An 11,383-nucleotide genomic window follows, 5' to 3' on the forward strand; every position below is an offset into this window, starting at 1 on the left:
TGATGCTTACCGAAAAAAGTTTTAATGGTAAAATCTTTTTTTTTAGTTGAGATACAATTGACCTGTTGGTTTTACATGTACAACACAGTGATTTTGTACTTGTATACATTGTGAAGTGATCACCACAGTTAGGTCTCGTTAACATCCACCATACGTGTTTATACAAACTTTTTAAAAACATTTTGTTCTAATTTTTTAAACCTAGGTCTTTGTTTCCAAATGTCTGTGCGCCCCCGCCGTGGAGACTTCTGGACCAGCTTCCCTCTCGCGGCAGTGTAGAATCCCTTAGTCTTAAGTGTGTTCCTTGAACTAGGAACTGAACCCACTGGAAGGACAGGAGCAGGCCTTGTCGCTTTCACTTCCTCTCCCTCGTTCCTGCGGTGACTTCGGTGTTCAGGACCCTTTATAAGTAGCGCATCACTTCTTAAAGGCGGCAGTTTCCAAGTCGTTGGTGAAACGGCAGGTTTTGGTCCTGCATTGGCACGGTCTTCGGACCTGACGGACGTGTGTGTGTAAGGCCGCGCCCGTGGAGCAATGGGCTCCGGTCGTGTGCCGGCCCCGGGGCTGCGTCGTCTGGCTGTGACCGCGTCCCCGGCGCCCAGTGCAGCAGTGTCGGCGGCACCTTGTTCACGGGTTCGCGCTTTGACTTGTATCTGTCTTCTCGTGGTGGGATTGCCCAGGTTTTGACATTGTTTCCTCAGAATGGAGAAACTTTGCTCCTTCTTACCGCCCACCACCCCCCACCCCGTCTTTGCCTTTACAGAGCATGATTTTTGTGCAGCCCCGTCCCGCCGGGTCTCCTGGGCATTCGTTCATAACAGCTGCTCCCGTTTTTAGTGTCTGTTACAAACAGGAAGTGAAGGTTCTGCAGGGGAAGGAACTTGCCCAACACCCCCCACCCCCAGGCCACCGCCCACTCCCCCACCAGGCATGCCTCTGTTGGCCGATGGCATCGGTTACCACATGCTCCCCACACACTGTGTGCCTTTCCCACGGCCTCTTTGCCGTCGGTCGCAGAGCGTGTTTTCCATGGTGTCCTGGCCCTAACCCGCCACCAGTCTCTGCCCCTGCACGGGTCCCTTCTCTAACGTTCTCCTGTTCGGTAGTGATTGAGTTTCCGACGTGCGGTCAGGCTGGGTTAAGGGCCAGGCTCTGGGGACAACCCCTTCCTTGCCGGGCTCTGCTTCAGCCGCTTCGAAAGTTCTTCTGACCTTTTGCTGTGACGTTCGGCAGCTGAATAAAAGAGCGAGTGGAGAAGAGTATCACGGCAGATCAGCGGGTGTTGCAGTGCAGTAGACGGCGATCTGAAATTGCTCTCGCCGCAGACCCTGCAGATCCTAGAAATGCAAGGTGAAATAAAGCCCTAAAAATCCTAGGTGAGCACAAAAAGGACAGACACGAAGCCGAGTGTCCCCAGAGTTTGCCCCCAGTGTAGTTAGCACAGAGAAACCACGTAGGAAATACCTTCAGTAATAGTTAGAGAAACAGTTGTGAACACGAGAAAAGGAACAAGGGAGACGTTTAAAGAGCCCAGTAGAAAGCGACACAGTTGGTGACGGAGGCGGTCTCCTGCTGGGGGTTCTTGGAAACCACCTCTGCTTGAGGGCCTGGGCCCAGCAGGCGGGGTGGGGGGTGGGGGGGACTCGAGGGGCCAGGCCCCTGAGGGGGACGGTCCGGCGGGTGCTTGGAAGCCCGAGTGAAGGCCTGCTCTTGTCCTGCAGGTGCTTGTCCGGGGCGGGGGGCAGGGTGGGCTTGACAGTCTTGGGCCGAGGAATGTGACTTGTAGTCTGGGCCTGCCAAGAATCAGGGCCCCGCGAGGTTATACCCTAAGGTTCTGGGAGGAGACATAACTTTCTTGTAAATGACACGTGCAATGCATCATTACCTGAGAGAATGAAGAATAAAAAAGAGCATCGTGGGGCGCCTGGGGTGGTTCAGTCGGTTGAGCATCCGACTTCGGTTCGGGTCATGACCTCACGGTTCGTGAGTTCGAGCCCCGCATTGGTCTCACTGCTGTTGGCCTATCAGCACAGAGCCTGCTTTGGATTCTCTGTCCCCCTCTCTCTGCCCCTCCCCCACGTGTGTGCTCCCGAAGATAAATATTAAAAAAAAAAAAAATTGAGAAAACTCAGGGTATGAGCTCTTGGATTCAGTTTCCTTTTCACAAAGAACAAGCACCCTGAGGCCGATTCACAAGACTCCTGCAGACGTGGGAGTCACCAAGACACTTGAACTATATCTTCAGAGAGAGAGGAGTTGCCATCTTCAGAGGGGGGTTTCGGTTGAGTCCAGCAGAGGACCTAAAATAACTAGATGAGAGTTCAAGAACTGAGGCTTGCAATAGCTGAAGCAGGGGCTTAATGGGGGGGGGTGGGGGGGGGGTCTCAGACTGGACACAGGTGATGATGCCAAGCGAATTGGAAGTCGGCTTCAGATCCTGTGTCCTCTTTGCCTGTCCCTCCCCCCGCCCCCCCTGCTCTCAAAAATAAAGATTAAAGAAACAAAAATTTCAGACAAAACCAGAAAACTACGTCAAAATTTACCAGCAACCCAAACGGGAGACAAAATTCCCGTGTTTAGTACGGGAAGTGGGACTTGCGTGGAGCAGCGAAGGCCAGTGAAGGAGATGACAACGGGGGCGTCACCACCACCACGCCGTCCCGTCCACACGTGAAATCCCATCCCGTGGCGACCAGGGCCTACAAGTTTTCCTGTTGTCAAGGAACAAGGCACACAGTGGAATGCAGACAGAAAATGGGTTAATTTTTTAAATGTAAGGGAGAATAAATAGTAAGGTATTTTCAGACCTTAGTATATCAATAATTGCAAATGGCTAAACACTTCTTAAAAGATCGTGGCAGTGGTTAAAGGAACAGACCTGACTCTGCTGTCCCAAGGGATGCAGCTGACACGCCAGGTGGCACTCGAGAAGGAGGTAGGTTGTGGGTTTCCCACTGTAGGTTGTGACGGGAGTGATGTCTCCTCGTGCCTTGGGCCTTGCTGGACTCGGCTGGGGTCACTTGAGCCAGAGGGGAGATCACCCCATGGAAATTCAGGGGCCGGCCACTTCGGCGATGTGTTTGGGGGTGCGGTGGTGCGGGCTGTGTTGGAATGTCACGGTCAAGGTGAAGGCCAACTCACACCTTACTTGCACCTTGCACTGCCCACCGAGGCGCCTGGTGCAGGAGGCGCTGGCCACGGGCCTGTGTGTTTGGAACCCTGGACCGCATCTGAAGGTCCTGTGCTCACGCGGTTAGGGAGCAACCCAGAAACACGGGTGCCCCTCTTGTTCTCGTGGAGGGTTCCAGAAGGCTTGTTTATGTGGAGTATATGTACTGCTATCTATCATCTTAGAAATTAAGTTGAGAACTTCAAAAATTACTCATGAGAAAACATTGTTACCATATTTCTAATTAATTATTCTCCAAAAGAAATGTGAGAAAAATGGCACTGTTTTACAGTTTTGCAAATAATAGCCCGTTCTCAGACGTCCTGCATTCGGTCTGTGTGCCTTGTTCTGCTTGAGGTCCATGAAGAAAATCCAATCTCACACAGCAAAGGGAGTGTTTTAATAGTTGTTTCAGAGAATTGTGGGTATTTTCTGAGACAATACCAAGCTCGACAGATGGTTGTTTTTGTTTGTAATCGGCCATTTGAATTTCTTTTCTTTTCTATTTTATTACTGAAGTATAGCTAACATGCAGTGTCCTGTTCAGGCGTTGGGCACAGCAGTCTGGTGGGGCCCAGCAGTGCTTTCCTCCCCTTACACTTACCGTGTAACTGGAAGTTTGTGCCCCTTACTCCCCTCCACCTGCTTCGTCTGTCTCCAGCACACCCCCATCTCTGGCAACCGCCCGTTCCTCCTCTGTATTTAAGAATCTGTTTGCTCACTTATTTTGTTCTTTAGATTCCTATACCTGAAATTATAGTATTTGTCTCTCTCTGTCTGATTTCACTTGGCCTGATTCCCTCCAGGTCCATCCGTGTCACAAATGATGAGATTTCATTCTTTTCGATGGTATATATACACATATGGAGTAGAATGTTACTCAACCATCGAAAAGAATGAAATATATATATATATATATATATATATATATATATATATATAGCACATGTTCTTGGTCCATTCTTCTGTCGACGGACACTCTCTCTCCATACCTTGGCTGTTGTTAATAATACTGCAATAAACACAAGGGTGCGTATATCTTTTCTAATTAGGGTCTCCATTTTATTTGGGTAAATACACAGTAGTGGGATTACTGGATGATAGGATGTTTCTATTTTTAATTATTTTTTAAAGTTTATTTGTTTGTTTTGAGGGAGAGCGCGCGAGTGAAGGAGGGGCAGAGAGAAAGGGAGAGAAAGAATCCCAAGCAGGCTCCACGCTTTTAGTGCCCGAGCCCGATGCGGGACTTGAACCCACCAACTGAGATCATAACCTGAGCTGAGACCAAGAGTCAGATGCTCAACCGGCAGAGCCACCTAGGCACCCCTCCTTTTTCACTTTTTTTCACTCCACCCTCTTCTCCAGGGTGGCTGGCCAGCCTGCGTTCCCACCAACAGCGCATGAACGTTCCCCTTTCTCCACAGCCTCGCCAACGCTTACTTCTTGTGGTGTTGGTTTTAGCCGTTCTGACAGGTGTGAGGTGGTATCTCGTGGTTCTGATTTGCGCTTCCCTGGTGACGAGCGACGTCGAGCGCCTTTTCACGTGTCTGTTGGCATCTGGATGTCTTTGGAGAAATGTGTATTCGGCTCTTCTGCCCGGTTTTTAAACGTATCGCGTTTTTGGTGTTGAGTTGTACGAGTTCTGAATAGATTCTGGATATTAACCTCTGGTAAGTCATTTGTAAAAACCTTCTACTTGTAGGTTGCCTTTTCGTTTTATTGATGGCTCCCCTCCCTGTGCAAAAGCCATTTACTTTGATGCAGTCCCAGCAATTTATTTTTGCTTTTATTCTCTTGCCCGAGGAGACGTACTTACAAATATGTCGCTAAGGCCGACGTCCAAGAGATGACCGCCAGTGTTCTCTTAGGATTTTTATGGTTTCAGGACTCCCGTGTAGGTCTTCAGTCCATCTTGAATCTATTTTTGTGTAAGAAAGTGATCTTGTTTTGCTTGTTTTTTGCATGTGGCTGTCCAGTTTTCCCAGCACCATTTCTTGAAGAGACTGTTCCCCACTGGATGTTCCTTCCTGCTGTGTCATAGAGTAATTGACTATGAATGTGGGTTTATTTCTGGGCCGGCGCCCTGTTCGGTTCTGCTGATCTACGTGTCTTTTTGTGCCGGAACCATACTGTCTTGACCGCTACAGCTTGGTCCACCTTGGAGTCCGGGCTGGTGACACCTCTCGTCTCGTTCTTTCTTGGGACTGCTTTGGCTATTTTGAGGTCTTTTGTGGTTCCGTACACACTTTATGATTCATTTATTCTAGGTCTGTGAAAAGAAGCAGTGGTACTTTTCTAAAGGTTAATTTCTTTTTTTTTTTTTTTTCAACGTTTATTTATTTTTGGGACAGAGAGAGACAGAGCATGAACGGGGGAGGGGCAGAGAGAGAGGGAGACACAGAATCGGAAACAGGCTCCAGGCTCTGAGCCATCAGCCCAGAGCCCGACGCGGGGCTCGAACTCACAGACCGCGAGATCGTGACCTGGCTGAAGTCGGACGCTTAACCGACTGCGCCACCCAGGCGCCCCTCTAAAGGTTAATTTCAAAGTGGAATGTGAAACTATATAAGATTTTTTTTTTACTTTTACTACATTAAAACCCTTTAGTCTTTGTTTCATGTTTTTGATTTTATTTAATTTATTTTTTAATTTTTTTTAATGTTTATTTTTGACAGAGAGAGACAGAGCATGAGCAGGGGAGGGGCAGAGAGAGAGGGAGACACAGAATCAGAAGCAGGCTCCAGGCTCTCAGCTGTCAGCACAGAGCCCAATGCGGGGCTCGAACTCACGGACCGCAAGACCGTGACCTGAGCCGAAGTCGGATGCTCAACCGACTGAGCCACCCAGGCGCCCCTCTTGTTTTTGATTTTAAATCCTTTCGTCTTTGAACGGATACTGTGCTCCTGCATAGTTTTTTTATCAGTGGGCACCGGTCGTTTGGAAAGCATTGTTTCGCTGAGTTTACGCAAGTTTTCCCGATGTTAAGCAGCTCTTTCCACAACGTGGAGGTGAGTTATGTAGACGCACCTCTGAATAGGCCCGGAGCGAAGGTGTTTGCGTCTGTGGAGGTGGCAGGGGGCTTCCCTGACAGACGAGGCTCCTCCGTGCCGTCCCGGCCACATGGAGACGGAGCGTGGTGACCCGGCCACCGTCCCAGCAAAGGTCCTCCCTGCCCTCGAGCCTTCCCAGCCGAGCTGTCCCTTGCACACGCTCCTGCCCCAATTGCAGGTTGTGAGCGGAGGACAGGTTCACAAAAGACTCCCGCCACTCTGTGCCGGCGTGGTGTGCGAGGACAGGTGCCCTGGGCACCTGGCTACTTGCCGCCGCTGATCGTGGCGCCTGCCCCCTGCCGAGACCGCATTCCCAGGTGTCGTCTGGGCACCTGGTGACCGACCTGGGTCTCTCCCGTCATCGAGGGGAGACCAGTCCGTGCTGGATACCGAGACCTGGGCTGGCCTTCCCTGCCGCCCTTTTGCCAGCGTGTGGCCGATGGACTCAGAGACCTGGGTCTCCTGTCCCTGCGTTAAGCAACGCGTGCTCGCGGCCTGCCCGGGCCTGGGTCTCCGCCGTGGGAGCCAAGGGGCCTCTCACACCACATGCCTGGTGTCTGCGCCCCCCATTCCCGCAGCCCTGGGTCCTGCTGATCCGGGGAACTTTATCCAGAGCGTGTGACGCGTGAGCGCCCGCGCTGTGGGAGGCTGGAGCCGGGCAGGTGCGTGGCTCCCCTTGGTGCCGTCTCTGAGCAGGCGTGGGACCGTTCGTGCCTCGAGGCTGACCCACGGCAGTGACCTTTCTGTCCGAATCTGAACCGTGGGCTCGGCAAAAGGGGGGCCCAGTGACAGCAAAGAAGCCCTCAGGCCTGTCAACAGGGAGTCGGTGTAGGGCGGGCTCCTGGGCCCAGGCTGAGAAATGAGCTCGCTTACTGGGTGTTGGTTGATTTCAGAACGTCTGTGGCAGGCCGCTGCATGCCAGGCGTTAGGCAGGGGTTGTGGACACAAACGCAGGTGTGGCCCCTCCGACGGAAACTGGAGGCAGGTGGGAGAGACAGGCTGCCCGGAGGACATCCCCACCCTAGTCTAAAGCGCAGCGGTGTCTGAGCACGCACAGCACAGGCTCCGGAGCAGGAGGGAGTGCGGGCATCTAGGGTCTCAGAAGCCGGCGGGCGCGGAGAGGACCGAGGGGCCCGGCGGGGAGGGGAGTGCGGGACCTTGTGTTCTGTTCATTCCAGGAGCTGGGGAGGACCGGGCGACTTAGGTGAGCGGAGGCAGGGAGGACGCGTGATCGGACTCGTACCCTGAGCAGTTTCCTCTGCCTGCAGGGTGAGCAGTGGGCCTGGAGGAGGGGTGGTGGTTGAAGGGGCGCATGGGGAGGGACGTGGGGGGTCCAGCAGTGGCACATGTCAGCTTGGGGAAGAAGGAGGGGAGGGGTGTGTGCTGGTCTGGAGGTGTGGGTGTGGGGACAGGGGCATCGGTGCGGTGCGGGGTAACAGGGGTCCAGACCCTTGTCAGCCGAGGTCGTGGCGCCCTCTGCTGGAAGGGACCTCAGAGGCCCAGGGGGACTGGCCGGCGGGGCTCCGTGAGGTCCGCTGTGGCTCCCGTGTGGCTCCCCTGGCCGACCGCGGTCTCAGGAAGGGGTGTAGGGGCACGCCCTGGGCCACGAGGCCTGGAGAGCTGGGCTCGGCCCTTCCCCGGCCGCAGCTTCACCCCTGTGAGCCTCAGTCTCCCCGTCGGAGGAGCGAGGGCCGCAGGAGGAGTGTCACACAGGGACGGTCGTCACAGGCTGTCGACATGTGTAATGTGATGAGACAACAGCTCTGGAAGGTTCCGTCCTCCCCTCCCGCCGAGCCGGCCGGGAGCAGGCGGGCAGTTGCACTTAGCCAGAAGGAGGTGTCTGCCCCTCTGCACCCCCCCCAACCGCCCCCCCCCCCCCCGTGTGCGGCAGGAGGCATCCCCAAGACGCCTGTGTGTTCCCGGTGCCCACTTGGACCGGCAGGGCCTTCGGGGGCAGGTCCTGTGTCCTGTGACCCATGTGGGAGTCCAGGGGCTCCGCGCGCAGGGGGCGGGCGGGTAGCGAGCGGCAGCCACGGAGAGCGCGAGCCCGCAAGTCTGTTAGCTCCTCTTCCTCGCACCCGCTCCAGTTACTGCCAGTGGTGGCGCAGGTCCTTCCAGAACTTTCCAGCGGACGCCGCCGCTGGAGTCCCACTGGGGCCGGGCAAGGGAGAGCCCGGAGCTGGAGCACAGCCAAGGCGTGCGCGCGAGCACGGACGGGTGCTGTGGCGCGGGCGCGCCCGGTTGTGTGCAGGGCAGGGACCCGCGCCCCTGGGTCCCGGCGCCTCTGGGACGGTGGGGGTGGGGCAGCTGCGGAAACGAAACCAGAGTCAAGTGGCCCTTGTGCGTGTGGCTCTGTGGCCCGTCTGCATCGTGACCCTGAGGATGCTGGCAGAGTGAGAAAAACAGGAACCCAGGCACCTGGATGGCTCGGTCGGTGGAGCGTGCGGCTCTTGACCTCGGGGTGTGAGGTGACAAAAAATAAAATCTTAGGAAGGAAAAGGGAATTGAAAATGAGAAAGAAGATGTGAGACGTGGGGCGGATGGTTTCAGGAGAGCGGATCAGCTTTGCAAGGCAGCCCTGAGCGGGCGGGCGTGGGCGCCGGGGGACAAGCCTCTGAGGGTGCGAGGGAAGGAGGGAAGCCCCTGGGGGAGGCTGGCCCGTGTCGCCAGCGTGGGGCCTGCTGTCCCAGTGGTCGCTCCCGCCTCTGCTCCCACGAGGGAGGGGCGTTTTCCCGAGACCAGCCTCCGGGCCATCCAAGAATTCCAGAGGTCCGTCCTCCCTCCGAGGCCGGACTGCAGGGCCCCAAAGTCAGCGTGTGCGCTGACGGGTTGTGGCGACCACAGGTCCCCGTGGAGCATGGGGCCGGGCCCACTCTGGGGACGCCTGCACCCCAACTTGCCTGAATGGCTCCTTCTCGGCTACCATGTGTTCAGCCCTCATCAGTCAGTCTTTCCTGGTGTGGGGACTGTCCCGGGAGCCCTTAGACTTTGAACTTGGGTCAGCTGCCAGCACCTCTTCCCTTCCCCTGGGGGGGGCCCCTGCTTTCCCCTGTGAGCCTGCCTCAGGGCCACCCGGGCCACCTCAATGGCCATCCCTGCCTCCGTCCTCTGGCCCGTCACCTGGCGAGGCCCTCCGAGGCCCACACACGGCAAGTCTCGTCTACCCGCGGCCCCAGCGCAGAAAGCGTGGGAGGCTGCCCCAGGGCCTTTCCCCGACTGTCCACCGTCTGTCTGTTCTTTGTCCCCAGACCCACCGTAAGTTCTCCACTTCTTCAAAACACACCAGGGACTGGGCAAAATAGGCACCCGCTAACGTTCCCCCCCAGCCACGCCCCGGTGGCAGCCAGGGATCCAGCAGGGGAAGGACACGCGGGTCCAGAACCGCAGACAAGGGGAGGAGCCAGGTCGGTGGTGCCTGCGACCGACTGACCGTCCGGCCCCGAGGGCACCTTCCATCACTCCGGATTCCTCCCCAAGGTTGGGAGATTCCCGAGGATGGTCTGCGGAGGCGGGGGAGGGGGGGCACCGAGAGCTGGCGTGACAGCCGCGCTGTGTTGCCTCCGGACTCTGTCACTTGAGGCGTGTTGCTCAACCAGGCGGCTCCTCAGTTTCCTCCTCTGAAAATGGGGTCATAACCGCGTCCAGCTCACGGGGTGCCCTTCGTTGGGAGGGGCAGTCTGGCCGGTGACAGTGGCAGCAGAGCGTGCCGGGGCGTCGAGCTAAGCTGCCCGTCCCCGGAAGGGAGCCCCCCACCCTTGGTGCGGCCCTCAGGGCCCCGCGGGGGCCATAGGGGCAGGGTCACTCGTCCTCCCGCCGGACGTGCGGGGCCAGGGGCTCCACCAGGACTCGCCCGCGGTAGTGGACTCCCTCCCTGCCGGTCCCCCTCGGTGGCCGTTCCCCAGGGGGCCCCTGGCCCCCTGAGCTGCTCCATCAGTCCCTGCGACAGACGCAGCCTCCAGCCGAAACTCGTGGGGGCACTTACACTCTGCTGCCCCAGTAGGCCTTGGGAGCTCGGCCTCACCTGCCGCCCTCGTGGGGCGGCTGTGAGCGTCGGGCCACAAGTGTGACGCAGCTCTGTCCAGCGCGGCACACAGCTGTAGGCGTCCCTTCCCGCCCGAAGCGTCAGGTAAACAGTGGCCGGGCTGGAATTCGGGGCACTCGCAAAGCATGGGGACTCGGGGTCTCCCCGATCACACGCTCGGCAAGCCAGACCCGCCCGCCGGTTCTCCGGGGAAAGCCGCAACTTCAGCACTAAACATCCCCGGTCTCGGGAGGAGCCTGAGCGCTGGGCGGGGCAGGGCAAGCCCGGCCCGAGTTCTTCGGTGTCGCAGGCGGGAAGCTGCTTGTACTTCTGTGCACACGCACGTTTGTGACACTTCACAGAACAGGAGCCTGCCCTTTCCTGCCCACGCACACCGCATCTGAGTAGGGGAGAGGCTTGACGTTTTCAGGTTTGGGGGCTGCCGAAGGGCTTCATGCCTGTCCCCAGAAGGGTGGCTTGTGTGCGTGGACGCTGCTCTCCGGAGGCGGCTGGACCCAGAGAAGGGGCACCCCCCCCCCCCCCCACTCTGGAGGAGGGGTGTCCTCGCCCAGGAGCCCGAGCGCTCGTGCAGGTGGCGCTTGGCCTGAAGGGGACGTTCCTGGGCTGGCGGGTGCGGCCCTTCCCACGGCGCCCGGCGGGCAGAGTGGGCGCATCACCCTGGTTCCTCTCCTGCGACCACCCGCTGGGACCACGGGCCCCCAGCCTCAGCTTCCTCTGCGGACGTCGCGGCGCCCCCCGCGCCTTCCAACACGCCTCTCCCTTAACTGTCCTTTAGCGAGGCCCACTCGTCCCTCAGAGCTCAGCTCCAACGGCCTCCACCTGCGGGGCCCTGTCTCCTGGGCACAGAGCCCGGTGGCCTGGGCACAGAGCCCGGGCCCACGAACCCACAAGGGGCTCACCCTGGACTTTTTTTTTTTTTAGGTACAATTCACATACCGTAAAATTCCCACTTTCAAAGTGTACCACGCAGGGACACCTGGCAGGCTCAGTGGGTTAAGCGTCCGACTCTTGATTTCAGCTCAGGTCGTGATCTCACGGTTTGTGAGTTTGAGCCCCGCATCGGGCTCTGCGCTGACAGTGTGGAGCCTGTGCGGGATTCTCTCTTTCTCTGCCCCTCCCCTG

At 57.2% G+C, this 11,383-nt stretch overlaps 1 protein-coding gene across 3 annotated transcripts in view; it reads left to right on the forward strand.

Moving 5' to 3' along the window:
* Nucleotides 1-11,383, forward strand: part of TBC1D2B (TBC1 domain family member 2B) — a 334,347-nt gene that overhangs the window by 166,002 nt on the left and 156,962 nt on the right. The gene's annotated exons all lie outside the window — the stretch shown is intronic.

This window comes from Acinonyx jubatus, chromosome B3, assembly GCF_027475565.1.
Source record: "Acinonyx jubatus isolate Ajub_Pintada_27869175 chromosome B3, VMU_Ajub_asm_v1.0, whole genome shotgun sequence".
NCBI lineage: Eukaryota > Metazoa > Chordata > Mammalia > Carnivora > Felidae > Acinonyx > Acinonyx jubatus.